The following is a 21,060-nucleotide window of genomic DNA, read 5'->3' as shown; positions in this document are numbered from 1 at the left end:
GAAGAACATTATACAAGATCTTATTGATAGAGGTGACATTGAGATCGAGGGACATTAAAGAACATGAGATGTTTAAGGAACCATTCCCTAAACATGATGAGAAAATCCAAAGCCATAGATGAGCAGGCTAACTATACCAGAGCATACTATAACTATGATTCCACAGTTAATCACATTTCGATGGATAATTATGTCTCTACCATTATCATAAAGGACAAAATGCTTGAAAATTCTACCCAGAGACCCAAAATTATCCTAAAAAGCATTAGACCTTCTTTTGAATCTACCTCCGAATGTAATGTCACAAGCCGGCGAGGTAAGGTCACTTTGCAAGGGGCTCTAGCTAAAACCAATGCTTCCTCATCAACCAAACCTGAGTATGATCTGGTGGAACAATTAGGGAAGATGCTCACATTTATCTCCATTCTTGATCTTTTACGCATATCCCTCGCACATAAAGTTATCCTTGATAAAAAAATTGAGAGAAACCTCTTTCCCCATTGATGTGAACGTGGACCAGTTTCAAGCCATGGTGGGATACCTTTCCATTCCGCATTCCCTTACATTCACTGAATCTAACGACACATCTGTAAGCCAACCGCATAATGCACCTTTACACATTGAAGCCTTCATACATAAACACCGAATAAAACAAGTCCTAATAGATGGAGGAGTAGGTGTGAACATATGTACTTGGAACACAATAATACAATTGGGGTATTCTAATAAAGCTGTAAATGCTACAAACAAAATTACCATCAATGCATATGATGATGAAGAGCGTTCATCCAAAGGCACAGTCACCTTGCCTCTCACAGTTGGGCCAGTTACGAAGGATGTGGTTTGTCAAGTCCTAGACGTAGATCTCACATACTACATATTTCTAGGACATCCATGGATCCATGAGATGAGAGCAGTCCCATCTACATACCATCAATGCATTAAGTTTCCTCACAATGGAGTTGAAGTAACAGTTAATGGCGATCCAAATCCATTTATATATTGCAGTAACTTAAGGGCAAAAGCTAAAACAATAATTCCAATTAATAGGGAGGCTATTCCATCTTATGTATACATTGACCTTGAATCATTAAAACCTTCAACATCAAAGCAAGGTGAGATTAAAGAAAAATATCAGGACAAAGGCATGGGTCAATACAGTTTAAATCAAACCATGTGCTTGTGGAAAGTTATGAGTTCACGAAAAGAATATGGACAACTACATCCTTCTAAATAGGTATCTATCATTATATTAAAATGGGATCCTACTATATTCCAAAAGTGGCATGAAATGGAAGAAGAAGACTTATACAAAATGCTTTACAAAGACCCTGAAGATGGTACACAAGATCACACCAAGATACCATGTGAAAAATATGGCAAAGGATTCAAGATCCTACAAAATTTTGGGTATCATGGTAAAAGCCCTCTTGGCTTAAGAAAAAAAGGTATCACTCAACCTTTGCAACCAGAATTGACATTTAAAAATTAGTGCTTGAAAGGGCTTTGTTTCATCTCTTCTAGGGAAAACACTCACAAATCAGAAGAAGCATTGAAAATCATGATGTCCAATGATCAACAAGAGAACCACTATTCCACCGACTCTAATGAATGGGAATGGGGTTCAGACAAATCTTCTAGTGACTATGAACTCACCGAGACATTCAGAGAACTATGTGAACCCATAGAAGCAGAGGAATTTTATACAAAGTTCACAATTGATCAAGAAACAACCTCTTAGGATCCCACAGAGTCTTTGTCTCTCGGTTCTAGGTCGAAATCGTGAAGAATGAGGACACCCATTTCGGAATGCGCTTCTAGTAATGACAATTTGGACTCATTCATGATCAAGATAGGTGAGGAGAGTGCCAACAATGACCTCGACAACCACCTTGACATACCTGAATATAACTGTATCTACATCCTGTTCACCTTGTTCAACACCAACTTATTGACTGGGACCATGAAGGACCTGTACAGTTCGATACATTTCAAAACAAAGAAGCGTTTATTGACTATCTAGGCATACGAGATGATCTTTCGCTTGGGGACCATAAGATAGGATACTCTATAGAACTCAATGGCATGGCATACTTTGGTGAGGGTGTTGGACCTTCTAGTCATAAAAACATAAAAATAAAAACAAATCATGGGTTTTACCATGAAAACCACATTGTGGCACTGTCTGACCCCAAAAAAGTAAAAAGAAAGGACATATCTGAGGGTGAAAACCTCTTTGAGGTGCTTGAAGATGGAAAGCTCGACATTCTCCTGATATCATATGAAGAAAAATCATCTATGTTAGTAGAGGAGACCTTCAAAAAAAACATTAGTACAGAAGAAATTCCACATAACATATTCCTTGCACAATCCCTAATCGAGAAAGAAAGACCGAAGTTCATAAGTTTCTTCACAAAGTGACAAATTAATTTTGCATGGTCATATGCTAATATGTTGGGACTAGATCCTAATTTAGGGATACATCATTTGATAGTTAAGCCAGGGGAAAAACTAGTAAAACAAAAATTAAGAAAGAAGCATCCACAAGTGGCATTATTAGTCAAAATAGAGCTTGAAAAATTATTGGATGTCGGATTCATACGCCCAATAGATTATCCTGAATGGATCTCCAACCTAGTACCAATCAGTAAGCTAGATCATAGCATTAGAATATGTACAGATTTTAGGGACATTAACAAAGCTTTTCCTAAGGATGACTTTCCATTGCCAAACATTGACCTGATTATGGATCTCATAGCAGGTCATGCAATGTTATCTTTAATGGATGGATTCTCTGGTTACAATCAAATCAAAATCACATCTAAGGATCAACACAAAACAACATTTACTTATCATTGGGGAACTTTTTGTTGTAATGTTATGCCCTTCAGGCTAAAGAATGCAGGCGCTACATATCAATGAGCCATGACTACTATCTTTCATGATCTTATGCACGTAACTGTAGAAGATTATGTTGATGACCTCTTGGGAAAATCAATAGATAGAGACACTCATTTGGACATTCTTTCAGTCATTTTTGATCGGTTGGAAAAATACAAAGTAAGACTAAACCCCAAGAAATGTGTCTTTGGAGTAACCTCTAGGAAGCTCCTGGGATTCATTATCTAAGAAAGAGGGATTGAAGTTGATCCAGAAAAATTCAAAGCAATCCTATAAATTCCACCACCAAGTAACATTAGTTAGCTTCGATCTTTACAAGGAAGACTCTAGTCCATATGAAGATTCATAGCATAACTTGCAGATAAATGTCATCCCTTTCAGCATTTTCTACACCAAAACATCAAATTCAAATAGGATGATACCTATCAACAAGCTTTTCAAATACTCAAAGATTATCTTCTGAATCCACTAGTCTTGATGTCATTGGTTCTAGAACAACCCATGTTACTCTACATATCAGCTACATCAAGAGCACTAGGGGCACTCTTAGCGCAACAAGATGTTGAGGGCAAAGAAAAGGCAGTCTATTACATCAGTTGTACCTTGGTTGGTTATGAGTTAAACTACACGCCAATTGAGCGTTCATGCATCACTGTGGTTTTTGCCTCACAAAAACTACAAAATTACATGCTAATGCATAAAACTAAGATTGTTGCAATAATCGATCAATTAAAGTACCTTCTCAATAAGGCGACGCTTACCAGCAGGCTAGCCAAATGGGTGATGGTATTGAGTGAATTCGATATCAAATATGTGTACAGAAAAGAAATAAAAGGACAAGCTATCGCAGATCAATTAGCAGATGCCCCAATGAAAGATAATGCTCCTCTAACTTATGAATTTCAAGATGTATCCATCTTGACGGTATCACACACACAACCTTGGCAACTATACTTTGACAGCTCATACACGCAGCATGGTGCTAGAGTTGGCATCCTTTTTATCACACCTCAAGGGGATTCCATTCCAAAATCATATCATTTGTCATTTCCTTACACTAATAACATAGCAGAATAAAAGGCATTAACAATTGGATTACGTATTGTAGTTCAGTGGAAGATCTAAGAACTTAATGTTTTTGGGGACTCTCAGTTGGTAATTCATCAAGCAACTAATGACTACCAAACAAAAGATGAAAAATTAATGCCTTACAAGAAGATGGTAGATGACTTCCAATAGCATTTCATGAATTTAACTTTTGAGCAGATACTAAGAGAGTAGAACCGAGCCATAGATGTCATGGCTAGTATTACTTCACTGATCGATCTACCACATAATGAAACCTGCTATGAGGTCTTGGTGGACAACCTTTTGGTTCCATCATATGAGATCACTCCTACAGAGATGATATGTGTCGTTGGTCTTGATTACCAGTTATATGGTTCCATTTTCATATACCTTCATGACAACACCTTTCCTCCTTACTTATCCAACAACCAACGCCGTACTTTCATTCCCTAATCTTCCCGATACGTCATTTTAGCCGATATCCTATACCATCAAGGTCTAGATGGCACTCTTCTTAGATGTTTAGAAAGGGATGAAGCTCAAATTGTGTTACATGAAGTTCATGAAGGTATATATGGTCCACATTCTAGTGGTCCTACCTTAGCCAAGAAACTCATCAAGACTGGATACTACTAGCCCAACATGAAAAAAGATTCATATCAGTTTGTCAAGAAATGTAAGCAATGTCAAATTCATGGAGACCTTTTTCATGCGCTAGCACAAGAACTTCAACCAATTGTGACTCCTTGGCCATTTTTCTAGTGGGGAATCAATCTCATAGGCAAGATTCACCCTCCTTCTTCCAATAGCCACAAATTCATTATCATTGCCACAAAGTATTTCAAAAAATGGATCAAAATCTTTCCTCTCAGACAAGTCACTAGAAAGCAGATTGCTACATTCATTCTCAATTATATCATTTACCAGTATGGTATTCTTCTTTCCATCATCATTGATAATGGATGTCCTTTCAAAAACCAAGATGTTCGTGAACTTTGTGATCACTTTCATATTACTCATCGTTTCTCTATTTCATATTACCCCCAAGCTAATGGTCAAGTTGACACATCTAATAAAACAATTCTCAAAATCTTCGAAAGACAGTCAATGACGCTGCTCGAAATTGGCATATCCAACTCAATCCCGCACTTTGGGCTTATCGCACACCTACAAGAGCCACACCATATTCACTTATCTATGGCACTGAAGCTATCTTGCCTATTGAGGTTGAGTTACCATCTTTATGATTCTCTTTACACAACATTATCAATGATGAAGACTACAGGGTCTCTCGCTTACAAGAACTCGAACTATTGGATGAACGACGACAAATTGCTTTCAATCATCTCAAGGCTTATCAACAACGAATGAGTCGTAGTTAAAATCACAAGGTGAAGCCTTGTACATTTGAGGTGGGTGACTTGGTTCCCAAAGAAAATCTTAAGAATCAACAAGACAGAGAGAAGGGCAAGTTTGAACCAAATTGGCTTGGTCCTTACAAAATCACAACAGCCTATGGATCTGGTGCATATCATCTCTCAACCACAAAGGGAAAACCTTTAGAGGATCCTATCAACAACATGCACCTTCGCAGGTTTTACACATAGCTCTTCAGAATATCCTAATTCAAAAATACAAAAAAATTAAAAAAATTAAAAAAATCATAAAAATTCAAAAATTCAAAAAAATAAAAAATAAAAAATAAAAAAAATGCAAAAAGGTAAAGAGAAATAAATTCGTTCAACAGTGAAAACCACTTCGATGGCACCCTGGGCAAGTCCCATGGTGAAAACCAGGTCATCGATGCCATGTGTAGAGACATTTCTCCTCCCTCCTTCAGGATTCACTTTCATCCTTTCACTTTGCACACACTCACAACCTATTCATCCATAGTAAACTTATCGATTCCCATCATGGCTTGTTATTGATCTACCCAAGATTGGTTATCCATTCATAATAAACCCTCCTTTTCACCCCTTACCATCCATAATAAATGAGCTCCTATCTATGGCTAAGGAAAATCCTAAGTCTATTGATGGGTGTAGAACTAAGAGAATCACATGTTCCGAGGAGTACAATTTCTTCCAGTTTTCTTTAGTCTAACTACACACAATCCACAATAAAGCAACACTTGCATCATAGATCCGCAATAAAGTTTCATTTTCTCTGCAATAAAGTATCAGTTTCATAGATTTAGTCAATTTTAGATGAGACACAGCAGCAACAATGGGCTTCAACAAATCAACTCTTTCAATAGACTCATACAACATTATGGTTCAATGCTATCTATCCTTTTGTGAAAGTAAACATTGTGACTACAATCAAATAGACTTATACAAGTGATAAGAGACACTAAACTTGAGGACTACAGTGGATGTTGGTGTTGAGTATTGGTTTTCTTTTGATTTTATCTTTTTGGTGACATGTCTTTTAGCTTTTCTAGGATGTCTCTTACTAGAGATTCTATCTCCAGGATGTCTTTGACTAGAATGGCAAGGATGGGGTATCGTCACCTATTATTTTGTTGTCTGTGGATTGTCTCTTAGTAATGCTATGACTTGTCCAAGGATATGAGGACACTGAGAGTCTAGTGTGAACTGGGGCATTCCTTGTGCAACTGTCTGATCTCCATGCAAACGAGTACAATGACTTTTTGGGTCGAACATATACCTCGATTGTCATAACCTATTTGTCATAATAAATCTCAATGATGATAAAGCACAAGAAGCTCTTTCACTTTCATATCTTCTATCTCCCATCCTTCCCGAGTTTGTTTAGCCTGCTATCACATGACTGAGTATAATGACACACTCAAAATATTTGCATTTCATATAGTTTGCACCTACATTACTGCATATTAGCATTTCATACATGCACCATATCCTACACACAACACATGTTAGCACATTTTACATTCTCATCATATAAATAGTTATTTGCATTATCATATTCATCTACAATTCATATATTCACATTTGCATCATACATAACATATTAAAAACATAAAAGCACAAAAACATATTGCAATTTTATCGTGTACATATTTGCATTCATATCATAAGCATCACATAGAAGCAACATCACATAGGTACACATGCATATAGTTTCCGCAAGGATGAATCATCTCATATTTATATCCAAAATTATAAGTGTCATGATACAATGCTGTCAAAATATATATGGCTATAAAATCACCCGAAGGTGTCTACATCATCATACAAAATGGTACAAAACTGATACATAGGGAGCCCTCTAAGGCTACGATGAACTCCCTCCCTCATAGCCAGCTGGCCTCAATAGAGTCTGAGCCCTTGAAGGACCCAACCCAGGATCATCTCTCCTATCCCCTCTATCTGGTGGTGGTGGAGGACCCATGGCCCCACTACTAGATACAAGTCTCTTGTCTCTCCCTCCAGTGGTCGTCATAGTCCTCGATGGTTTCTGAAAACTCCTAGCCCACTGATCTGGTGGCATCACTCCATTGTACTGGTCTCTCCAGTAGGCTATATCCTCCCCTACCTACATAACATAGGCGTATCCAACTCCTATGTCCTCTGTTGCCTACCTCCCTACCTTAAGTTCTTTCTCAGCCTCCATGAAGTGTTAAATAGCCTGGTCTCTCTCCCGCTCAGTGTCTCTCAACTATCTTTTGATCCTAGCCCCATCCCTCTCTAGCTACCGAATTTCATCTTCTTGTCCCTAGCAAATCTCTCTCAAGGATAGTAGCTCATTCTCCTCCATCCAACATCCAACCCTCATGTCACCCTGTCCAAACATAGGAACACATTGATCACTTCTGCCAGCACCATTGGTAGCACCAAACCTATCTATATCATGGTATCCCAAGCCACATGTGCTATCTCTCAGCTAACATAGTCAACAATCCCATGTTCTCATGAAACTTAGGCACATACATAATGTATCGTAGCCCATAGCCTCAACTACTGCTCTATCATCGAATGTTTTCTTTGCTTGCAAACTCTAGGTCAAAGGGAATCTCTCTCATGACTCTAGAATAGGTAGGTCTTCATGCAGTCAAGGAAGTCAACTATGTCAATCCTAGTGGTACTCCTTGTTCATCATAAAGTGTTGCTTTATATCCTAGTAGTACTCCCTGTTCATCACAAAGTGCTTCTTTGATGCTATTTTAGGGAGCCTACTTGAGTGTATCCTCTTGAGTAGCTTATCCAATTGACAACGTATGTTCTATCACAGAATTGTCAATTTTGGCCTAATCCAATTGGCAACGTACGTTCTGTCACATAATTGTCAATTTCTTTGGTAATCCCTGTTCATCACAAAGTGCCTCACTCTATCCTAGTAGCATTCCTTGTTCATCATAGAGTGATTCTTTGATCCTATCCTAGGGCCTCTTCTTGAGTGCAACCTCTTGAGTAGTTTCCTAATTGGCAACGTATGATCTATCACATAATTTTCAATCCTAGCCCTATCTGCTATCTTAGTCTTCCTAGGAGGACTTGCTTGAGTGTGTCCTCTAAGAAGCTTATCCAATCGACAACATATTTTATCACAGAACTATCGATTCCACCTTGAAGACATAAACATGCATTCATAACACAAACGCGCTTACATACTTCATAAACGCGCCTGCTCTGCATAGACATGCCTCTATTCTGCACAAATGCACCTGCCCTACATAAACGTGCCTGCCTTGCATAAATGCACCTGCATTTCACATACATGCTCGTATTTGACATAGATACGGTTGACACAAACACAGACGCGCATAACCTACCCAGATGCACCTGGCACCAATGGAGATGCACCTTAACATTTTTCCTCTACTTGAGATTTTTCTAGACATACCTAAAGTGCATTTATTAGGCTACCTAGCGTGCATTTATGACAACAATTAATGCAACAGAGTACAAGGAGGTTTTTTGGTACTCACTAGCTCCCCTGCATCTGCTGGCCTCTGATATCGGCAAACACGATCGAATTTGTGCACCAATTCCATCACTGCTAACTGCTCTCTACTCTCTCTACACTCTGATCTCTTCGATGTGTGGATGTCAATGAGGATGTTTTCCCTCATAGTCTATTTTATAGACTGCCCTAGCCCTAGTCTCCTATGTCAGTCTTCTTTATCTCATGACTCTGTCACTGCATCCTACCTTGTCAGTTCTTTCTCCTCTTTCTTTCTTATCGAGAGATCATCTGCGATCTTTTCATACATTTTCATCCAATATCTCAAGGGGGCATATCATTCCCATCTTGGGGCAACTTTGTATGAGTTATCTTATCTTCTTTGAAACAATGCGACAAGTTGCATTGTCTCAAAGAGGGGCAAAGTGTAGACAGCAAAAATTGTCCTGTCTAATTAAATAAATATTTTTTATTTATTTAATTATTTAAGCCTAATTCTTCCATTAATTAAATAAATCTTTATTTATTTAACTAATTCATTTAACCTCTTCTTGCCTTATTTCTCATTTAAATAAATACTTTTATTTATTTAATTGATCCCACTTCCTCTATTCGTTAAAAAAATCTTTATTTATTTAATTAACCTTTTCTACTCATGACACATGTCATTCATCTCATAATTCCTACACTACCTACCCTCTCATTTTTTTCTTATTTCCTCTACCTACCCTCTAATCCTAGCCAACCATTTATCTTTTACATCTCTCAAATCTTATCCCTCCATTTCTTACAATGTCTTCTATATAAGAGGATGCTTCCTTCATTATCAACCCCTAACTATGCTTTCGAACTTTCATATGCGATCAAGCCTACTTGCAACCACATTTCCATTCTTTGTTGAGCTCTTGTGCACTCACAGAATCTGAGAGCAAATATATCAAGCAAGATCAATGGAGATCCAACCCCTATTGGACATGTGATGGTATAATCTTTGTGATTTAATTTGATTTGCATCGTCTTAGGTAATCTTCATATGTTATGGTGGATCTTTGTTAATTGTTAGGCTAGGATTTTGTGGTTGAATTAATTTAGTCTTTCAATATTGTTGTTTCCATGTTTACCATAAACAAAAATAAATATGAAATTTAATTGATGTATTTCAATTATAAATCTACCCACAATTAGATTTAATAAATTATTAACAATAGGATCTTATGCAGGATGTGATACTAGAGCGGGAAAAACCTGATGGGTGGTTATTGAAAACCTGCACAAGGAAAAAGGCAATGCCAGAGTTCTAAGTACAATGTGGAGAAGGATAAGATCTTTCATCCAAGGGGTAATCAAGGCCCTTTCAAATAGTACCATTCCAATTTGAAGACGGGTTGGACATCACATCATACATGGCAATTTTTTCCCTCTTCCATTTGGATGCCCTTTAGTCGATTCAGACATCTTAATAGAGATAAGCAGGAGATCTTCAATATCTGCAGAGATGATCAAGGGTCGAAATACCAAACCAATGGGCCTTTTAGCCAAGTAAAGGAAAATTAGTCAGGGTTTATAGATCGGTCATTGGGGAAAGGCTGTCTCAACTTCCCTAATAGTATACCTCTTCAAAATAAAGAAGCACAATTTGGGCAGGATTCCTTCTTTACTCAGAATGATAAGGATTATGATAGAAATCATTTCTTCAGGTCGAGCAATAAGGGACTACCATCATTCCCAAATAATATTCCTCTTGGAGCTAATAGGATTAATCTTCTTAGGAAAGGGGATAAGGGTTTTCTTTCATACCCAAATAATATCCTCCTATGAGATTCTTTTAAACCAAACAATTTGACTATCCATGAAAATAGTGTTGAATCCTGAAAATATTTTAATGCAAAATAGGGTTTGACTTTGCCTCCGCAGAAACCGGAGCAGCTCAAGGTGTGGGTTCGAAAAAGGAAAACTACTGCACATGCTCCCCAGGCCATTTCAGTTCTTTCAAATAGTGGTAGACCTGACAAGGATGGTTTCTATAAGATTGTTTTGTCGAATGATGCCTTGGATGTTTCTCTACTCAGAGACAAAGCCCTAATTGGTAAGTTCTGCAACAAGACATTCTCAATTTTTGTTTTAAGAATCTGGTCTTTTCAAATTTGGAGTGGGCTTAGTGAACTCTTCTATATTGATAATGGAGAAGTCTTCTTTATAGCTATTTTTTATTCAAAATTAGCCAGATATAGAGTACATAAGAGAAAAGATTGGTTTTATGAAGGAGATGACCTAACAACTCTACCTTGGGTTTCAAATTTTAATCCTCGAAGCACGAAAATAAATTTTTCTCCCATTTGGGTTTCACTCCCTTGTTTGCCTTTGAAATACAAAGACTTGGAGTTAATAGAGACTTTTGTAAATGAGATGGGTATTTTAATCAAACACAATTTAATTCCATATAAACAAATAGAGTTAACAGCCAGAGTATGTCTTTTGGTAGATTTAAACAAACCCATTCCAAGACAGTTGAGCATCACTTCAAGGTTTAGGTCTTGGATTCAACAAGTAGTAAAAGATGATCCCCAGACTATCAACAAACATTCCACACAACCGGGGAATTTTATCTCTTAATGCTTTGGCCATGATCAAGAGGAAGATAAATTTTGCTAAGACTTGTCTTTGGTTACTTTAACATGTAGAAACAATCTAGATTTGTATTATATAACCTCTCCAGACTCAAAAGTTCCACAATTTTCTTCAGTTTGTTTCTTACATGATAATGGTCTTAATGTTCAATATTTTTGTTATTTTTAGAAACTATTTTTCATCATTGGATTCTCCTCACATGAGCAAGTCAATCAGATTACCCATACTCCCTTGTTGAAAAGTACACACCATTCCCTAATCCTAGAAGCTAACGAGGTTATTTTGTGGGATTTAGAGTCTGTTGTTGAAATGAGAGTTCTTGATGATAACATTGAAGCACAACTGACAATAGCATCTACACAAATACTAGATGAAGAGGAAACACCTTTGGCTTTAGGTTCATCAGTATTATTGGATAATCGTGAGATTCAGATAGATTCTTTCTCAAAATAGGCTAATTTGTAGAGATATCTAGGTTTATCTCAACAACTGCCTGTATGTGATAAAAAGAATCATATTCTTAAACAGTCAGCTCTGGTTGTCACAAGGACACAACATTATTTCATGAATATTTCTACCCACCCTTGTCTTAGTCTTTTGGATAGCCTAGTTCATTAATTGTTGTTCTCGTAGCAACCTGTTGACATTATAATAAAGCCTCGGAGATAGATTTGTTAAAACCTCATAATCAAGTTCAGTTTCAAGCATTGATAGATGGGAAGACTGAAAATGACAATTTGGTTGCACAAAATAGTAAGAAAGAAAAGATTCTAGCTAATCTAAAAGAAATGGTTGGAGAGTTGCTTTACTTAGTGAGTTTAAATTAATTTGATCAAATAGCTGTGGAGGAACCATTCTACGAAGATGATTTTTCAATTGGTTTGTATTGTCAGCTACAATTACCAAATCTAATGGACCTCCTATGCAAATTGATACGGTTATTCAAGAGGGTAATAGTGACATGGCCGTGTATCCTTCTCTTCACTTTGATTACTGTCAAACCCTTTCTTTATCTTAGACTCCTCCTTTTCAAAAGACTTTCCACCAATCCCCTAAAAGAAGAGGAAGAAAATCTAAGGTTGAGAAAGTAAAGGAATAAATAGATACAGGGGTACAAACTACTTTGGATTGAAAGTTTTCAGTTAGTAGAAGACTGAGGAGGGCATGCTGCTCTCCTCAGTTTCAATGAAATTAATATCTTGGAATGTTAGAGGTATAAATGCCTCTAGCAAATGTGCTTAGATCAAGCAACAATTAGATACATGTGGGGCAGATATCATAATGTTGTAGGAAACTAAAACTTCATAGGAGACATTTGAGGCAACAATCATAAAATGGTTAAAATAGAAATCTACTCATGTTCTAGCACAAGGAGCCTCTGGTGGTCTAATTACATTATGGAATCCTAAATCAGTCTCTATTGAACTGGTTAGTTGGGGTAACAATTGGCAACTGATGATTATCAAAATTTTTGATCTCACATTCTAACTGATTAATGTCTATGGTCCAAAATCTGTACTTTTGATAATAAGAAGTTGTGGGATACCTTAACCACCATGGTCTAATGTTTATCTCTTCAAAATTTGATCTTGGGTGGGGACTTCAATGCAATAGTGTCTTTGCAAGAAAAGAAAGCAGGGATATCTCCACCTTAAAGTACCATAGAAGATTTTGTTGGCAATATGAAGGAAATGATTATGTGTTGCATTGATGTTTGTCATTGATGTCAACACTAGCTTATTTGGTTGTCTACTAGGTTCCGGTAGAATGGTTGGATTATAATGATGATCAAGAGATTGGTATCTGGTATATGGTTTGGTTCCATCATTCATGTGCGTATCACATTTAGTTAGTTCAGGATTCGGTGATCCGGAAGCTATCATATGTTCTAGTAAGCCTTTTGGTTACTGGTAAGGGTTTTACCAACAAAGCTTTGTTGAAGATCTTTTGATCGATTTGATAAGTGGTGTTGGTGCCGCTTATAGAAGGTTCTTAGGATGTTGATGGTTATCTTGTTCATATTCTAGTTGATTGGTGGTGTTGCATTTGGCTTATGGCAATCTATTTAAGGTCTAGTGCTATTCTGTGTTATTGACTTCTAGGTTATGGACCGGTTTGTGTAATGTATTGGTAGATGCTCTTGATACATTACTAGTTGGATTTATTGATTGGGTAATGTTGTTTTGGCCTTCAGCCAACTTGGGTTCTAGATTTATATAATATATTTATTTTATTATCTTTTAGGTGGTCGACCTAATTGTTTAGGTCAAGGGTTTGTATAAATATGATGTAAGATCTCTTTGTAGATTATAGGATGGATGGTTATGGGATTATCTATGTGCAAATAAGGTTGGAATAATATGCAGAGGATTTGGTCAATCATAGGTGATAGAATTGGGTTTGTGTAAGAGGTTTAAGACCTCTAGTATTGAGCTTAATGGAAACTATACTCAAGTATAAGAGATGATATTCTTGCAGTTCAATCTTCTTTCTAGATTTTAGTCTGAATTTCTTGTAGTCAATGAGGCTCCTTTTGTGGTGAGCAATGCGCTGAAGGCAATGTGCCTTCCTACATGTGTAAGCCCCTTATATGTAATATTTATTCATTTGATCAGTGGATAGATATTGTGGGTCACCAATCCCACCGTGGATTTTCCTCTTTGAGGTTTTCCATGTATAAATCTCTGTGTTATGGTGTTGATATTTGCGGTTGCATTATTAAACTTGTTAGTTTCTTTTATGCATTCTGGTTACCAAGTTGTTGTGCTAATAAGGTTAAAATTAATTGTACTAGGTGAACACTGATTCACTCCCCCCTCTCATTGCTCTTGGATTCCAACAAATTTTTGCTTCTTCATTTAAGATAATTCTCTTAAGGATGTGCTCCTAGAGAAGGGTCAATTTACATGGACAAATCGGACGAAGAAATTTTTGCAAATTGCTGAACGACTTGATAGATTTCTTGTTTCACAAAATTGGTTTCTAGATAGCTACAACTTTTATAAGAGATTCTACCATTTGCAAGTTTGGACCATTATGCCATTTCACTGTACATATCTAAAGGGCTTCATTGGCCTCAGGATCAATCTTCCTTTAAGTTTGAAAAAATGTGGTTTTGGCATCCACATTTCCTTCCCCTTCTATGACAGTGGTGGGTTAGTGCACCATTTCACAACGACACCAAAATGTTTCAATTATTCAAAAAATTATAGCGCATCAAAAATCAAATTAGAAGATGGAATGTGCAAGTACCCAAGAACATTTTTACTCAAAAGGAAGAGGTAGCTAAGGATTTAGAAAGGGTTCATGAGCATACTATCTAGCATGGCTTATATTCAGAAACATATGATAGACATTAAAAATTGCAAGCATTGTAGGTTGAGTTAGGCAAGCGAGAAGAAATATATTGGAGACAAAAATCAAGAGATTTGTGGTTGAAGGAGGGGGATCATGATACAAAGTAGTTTCATGCATCTGCTAAGTTTAAAAGAGTAACAAAGATTGTCTTCCCTATACAAGATGTTGTCTTAGGGGATCAACTTTCTAAATTTGAGGAAATTCAAGAAGAAGGTATAAATTTTTTAAAAATATTTTTAGCTCCAACTATTGCACGTGTCTCACAATCAACTAAAGATGGACAAGAACTATTAGGGGCTATTCCTTCTATTATTACACATTAGGACAATACTGATCTGATGAAACCTTTTACTTTGTAAGAAGTGAAGTGGGTGGTTTTCTCTTTATCTCCAGACAAAGCCCAAGGTCCGAATGGATTTACATCTCTATTTTTTCAAAAATGTTGGGATGTTGTAGGCTTTGATTTAATTGTAGCTCTTGAAGAATCAAGGAGAAGTAGTTCAATGTAAAAAAATTTCAATAGCACAAACATTGTGCTAATATCAAAAGTGAAAGAGACAAAGTCATTTTTAAAATTTAGACCTATTTCATTGCACAATACGGTCTATAAATTTTTTTAAAAAGCTATATATTTGAAATTACAACATCTAATTCCAAAATTCATATCTCTAGAATAGGGTAGTTTTGTGCCAAGAAGGGAAACAACTGAGGGTGCGTTGGTTGCTCATGAACTGTTTCATTCAAATAGCTTATCATCTTTTCATGTTAAACTTGACATGATGAAGTCCTATGATAAGGTGGATTGGATTTTTCTATTGAAAGTCCTACATAAATTTGGGTTTTCAGAAAAATGGTGCAAATGGATACTGTCATGTCTTTCAGGAGCATATTTTTCAGTTATTATTAATGGGGTGCCTTCTGGTTTCCTTTCTGCTACTCAAGGAGTAAGACAAGGGGATCCATTATCCCCATTCCTTTTCATCATCATGGTTGAAGCTTTCAGTAGATTAATCAAGAAGAAAAATTCAATGGGTCATTGGTAGAGCATTCGTATCCCTAATACAAATATTCCAGTCACTCATTTGATGATGATACCTAGTTGTATGGTAAGTCTAATATTAGCAAAGCAAAATACATTAAGAAATTATTGGAGGCATATGAGTCAGCTTTGGGACAGAGGATCAATGCAAAAAAATAAAAAATATATATCTTCAACACTAAGGCAACTATCAAACGGAAGCTTGTTCACATTTTGGGTTTTTAGGCAAATGATTTACATTGCACATATTTGAGTATCCCTTTCTTTATGGGATTGCACAAAGTTTCTTACTGGAATGAGATCATTGAACGAATTAAATCTAGAATTCTAGCTTGGAAAACTAGGTGGTTGTCTCTCTCAAGTTGTATTCTACTTATTAAAACTGTATTAACAATCATACCAAATTACTATATAGCAGTCCTTAAAGATCCCAAATCTATTGTGCTTCATATAGAAAAAATATTAACGAATTCTTGTGGAAAGGGAACTTGTCGGATGAAAAAAAATCCCACTTACCTCTTTGAAGAGCATGCCATCAAGGAAATTATCAAGAGGTGTAGAGTTGCATGATATTTCTAATTTATGAAAATTGGCTTTCGGGGGGGAACTAGTATGGCATATGTACTGAAAACCAGAGTCAATATGGTGTCAAATAATGCAGGAAAAGTATCTTGAGTCTCCAATTTCATCTAGAATTTTCACAATCTTTGATCCTCCAGAAGGCTCTGAAATATGGAATTTTATGAGGTCTTCTAGGCAAATTGTCACTTCATACATTTCATGGAAAGTTCATAATGGAGAAGCAATTCACTTTTGGAATGATTCATGAAACAATTATCCCTCATTAAAAGATATTCAAGAACTGCATTCAACCATACCAATTTTGACACGAAACAAAATAAGTCATTATATCAGCCTCTAGCAAACATGATTGTTTCTTTCCAATCAACTTGATAAAATCATTTGGGCAGCCTCTAAGGATGGTAACTATTCAATTAAACAAGGATATAAGGCTATACAAAATCAAGAAATTCAACAACAAACAAAACGAGCACATTCTTTTTGTTGGAGCAACATGATTATGCCTAAAGCATGGATTTTTGCTTGGTTAGTTCTCTGGAAAAGAGTATCAACCAGTGACAAATTGCAGAAGTTAAAAAATCCAGATTCATTCAAATGTGTTCTTTGTGATGAGGAAAATGAAACAGTTGATCATTTATTCATTCAGTGTGCTTTTTCTCAGCAATGTTGGAAGTTCATGATGTTCAAACTTAGCTTTTTAACACCATTACCAAATACAATCTGGGATTTGTTTCAACATTGGCCTATTTTATTTAAAACATCCTTCTTTGCTTGTATTTGGCAAATAGTTCCTACTACTGTATTATGGTCCATTTAGTGGGAATGCAATAAAAGAATCTTTAGAAAAATTGCATCTTTACTTGATAAAGTTCAAGAGGTGATTGAAATATTAGTTTCAGAGATAGTAAATACTCATGCCCAGAATCAAAAATACTATTGTTTCCTTTTTACATGGGATGAAATCATTACGACGATTTGGAAATACCTTTGTCTACCATTTAAAGGAAGTATGCTTCTCCCCTATAAGGTAAAGGTGGATAGAAGAAAGATCAAGTGGCAACCTCCAATACTAGGATTTTTTGAATTAATTTTGATGGAGCTTCCCGAGGAAACCCAGGAGACTCTGGTACTGGGATTTGTATTCAGGATCGTTCAGGATCATTCAGGAGAGTTAAAAGTTGCTAAATCTAATGCTCTTCCTTTAGGAACAAACAATATGGCAGAGTCAATGGCGTTGCTTCAAGGCTTATTGCTGGCTAAAACAATGGGTTTGCAAAAGCTTCACATAGAAGATGATTCACTTCTGGTTATAAATTCTTGCAAAGAGAGAACATGTCAAAATTAGCATGTCAAATATGTTTTACAAAGAGCATGGGAATTAATAGATTCCTTTCAATCATTCCAAATTTCTCATATATAGAGAGAGGGGAATTTACTAGCAGACCATCTTGCTAATAAGGGGTGTCAAAGAGAAGAAATCAAATTTATGGAAGGAGTCCATAAGATAGAAGATTTTTCAAGCATTGCCGAAATTGTGCTAATATAAAAGCCTCATCCCTAATATCTTTATCGTCCCCACATAAAACCATTTCATAGCGTCTCGTGATAGTTTGTAACATATCAATAATTACAATTATGTTGATATTGGGATATTTATTTTTGATTTTGCAGATTTCAAAGGAGATCATACAAGGATATTCCTCGGTTGCATGCAAAATAGGATTTCTCTGGCCTGTTCAAGCGAGCAAAGGATTCATTTTTATTAGTAACATCTTTTTTACTTAATGTGAGTTTTTTTCTCACTAGAATTGCATTTTGAGTGGATAACTGGATGACATGATACCCAAGGCGAAGGACAATGTGACACATTGCTTCCTTCATCTAAGCATGTGAAGGCTAATTTAATCTGTTGCAGGTCTTCATTTGCAAGCTACAAGTTTTGTTCAGCATACACAATATGGCTTCCAAATCATAAATGTGTTGGCATCCTCCACTAGTTGACAAAGGGAAAATTCGTTGCAATCCATTGTCTAGGTCTTGCAATAGGGCCTTCATGGAGTATATACTACAGAGTTACAGAGTATGGATTCCAGTTCTAGACTGGGATATGATAGTACTAATCATACATTGCATACGCAGAGTTTTAGATTCATTTTTAGATTCATTCAACGTACACTTGAATGACTTAATGGCTTCCTAGGACAATATTTAATAGATAGAATCAAAAGTAAAGTGAACACTCTTTAGTGTTATTAGCCCATGAAAATGATGATGTTACTCCTGTTACAGAAGCAATTCAACAACACAGACAAACAACGTTTTCATATCTTAATGCTCCAGTAGGGCATTTGGTGGTTGCAGAGGGTATAGGAGACATTGCTAGTACACCCCACATGCTAAATCCATAGGTAATTGGAGTTTATCAAGAACAACATGAAGAAAATGAAGTTCAGCTAGATGCAATGGAAGAATAGGCTGACATGTGCAATTTGAATTAGGGCTTATCATCCTCATTTTATTTATTGAGGATCTTGATAGTAATTAGTCTATAACATGATATATCAACTCTATATATAGTAGGTTACTTGAATCAAATGCCTTTTTGTGATTCTAAAATCTGTAACAGATTCATCTGGCTTTCAAGAGCCTTTTTTGTATCTTGGAATTTCCAATTATTATATTAATATATCGGGCTTCTAGCTTTTTGCTAAAAAAAAGTAAAAGTAAATTATTAACAAAAACATCTTATGACATAAGATTATGTAAGTGAGTGGGCACACTTAAATGGGTCAAAGATAGTAACTCTTAGGCCCAATTTAGCGATATAATAAAAAGTAGAATTAGCCACTTGATTGAAACTTTCCTTTAAAAGGGTTTTGGATGTTTTCAGTAACACAAATAAGAATATTTAGTTGATGCTTAAATATTAATAACATAGATTCAATTATTTAAATAAAATTTGCACATAAATTAATATAATATATCATTGTATTAAGATACACTCTAACGAAATAGGATTTAGTAACACTTTAACAAAAACATCTTACAATATAAGACCATGTAAGGGAGCAATACTTTAGAGCTTAAGGACTAGAATTTTTTGATATAAATTTTAGTGTGTTCATCTGGTCAATGGGCACACTCATATATGTCATAAGTAACTCTTAGGCTCACCTTTAGGAAATCATCATTTCCAATAATAAATCCATTTTGAGGTAGTGAAAAGTAGCACTAGATAACATAATCCTTCCAAGTTCTTTGAAGTACCTTTGTGAATTATTTATCCATAGATAAGAAGTGTACATAAGTAGTACACAATCTAAAGTGTGTATTTAGGTCATCTTTTTATTTACATATTTCAAAATGAGATGTCATAAGCATCTAGTTAATTAACATTTAATAATCTCGTATATCGATGGTGGGTACCTAGAATCCTTAAATTCATCACTATTTTGTCTATTAGATTTTGAACCTACTTTCCTTCTAATTAATCTATCAATTGTATTAATAATACCTAAAATAAAAGAAGTCCAATAATAGCAATGCCTTATATTGTAATTTACAACATGAAGATTACAGGTTCATCTGATATATAGACACACTAAAATAGATCAAAAACAATATGCTAGGGGAAGCATACTAGTAGCCATTATAGCTAACTTCGTGCACCTATAGATTTTAAACAGTACATCAAATTTTGACAATTTTTTTTATTGTCTTCTCATGTGACTTAATTGCTTATAACTATTGTTTTGGCTTCTATGTAGTAATGATGCACGTTGTGTGATCCATTATTCATGCAAGGGTCAAAAAGTACACTTTTCAAAGTGTCCCCTAAAACCTGTATAAAGATGCCCCAATAACCGTGTGCCTATAATCGCGAATACTTATGCACAAATCCCCTAGTAGTCTTGTACTATGAGTACCAATAAAAGTGCATAAATGGGCCAATTATGGGTCAAAATAACTAAAAATGAGTGGTTATTAGTACACGTGTAATTTATTAATGGACTTTTAGTTGTTTTTATTTTTACTTTATTAAAGCTAGTATGACCCCTTAGGACATAATATGACCCCTTAGGACACCATAGGTCCCATAACGATCCAGTATGGTGTCATAAGGGGTCGTATGTTGTCCTTAGGAGTCATATTGTGTCCTATGACCCCTTAGGACACTAAATTACCCCTAACAACACAATTTGGTGTCTTAAGCGATCATATGGTGTCCTAATGGGTCATAGGACACAATATGACCCCTATGGACACCATAGGACCCATAACGACCCAATATGGTGTCATAAGAGGTCGTATGTTGTCTTTAGGGATCATATGGTGTCCCATGACCCATTAGGACACAATATGACCCATAATGACACAAGTTGGTGTCTTAAGGGGTCATATGGTGTCCTAAGGGGTCATGGGATACCATATGACCCCTAAGGACAACATAGCACCCCTTATGACACCATATGGTGTCGTTAGGGGTCATATGGTGTACAAAGGGGTCGTAGGACAAAATATTACCCCTTAGGACACCATATGACTCCTCAAGACACCAAATTGTGTCGTTAGGGGTGATATGGTGTCCTAAGGGGTCG

Source organism: Cryptomeria japonica, chromosome 11 (genome assembly GCF_030272615.1).
Source record: "Cryptomeria japonica chromosome 11, Sugi_1.0, whole genome shotgun sequence".
NCBI classification, from domain to species: domain Eukaryota; kingdom Viridiplantae; phylum Streptophyta; class Pinopsida; order Cupressales; family Cupressaceae; genus Cryptomeria; species Cryptomeria japonica.
This window is presented reverse-complemented; position numbering follows the sequence as displayed.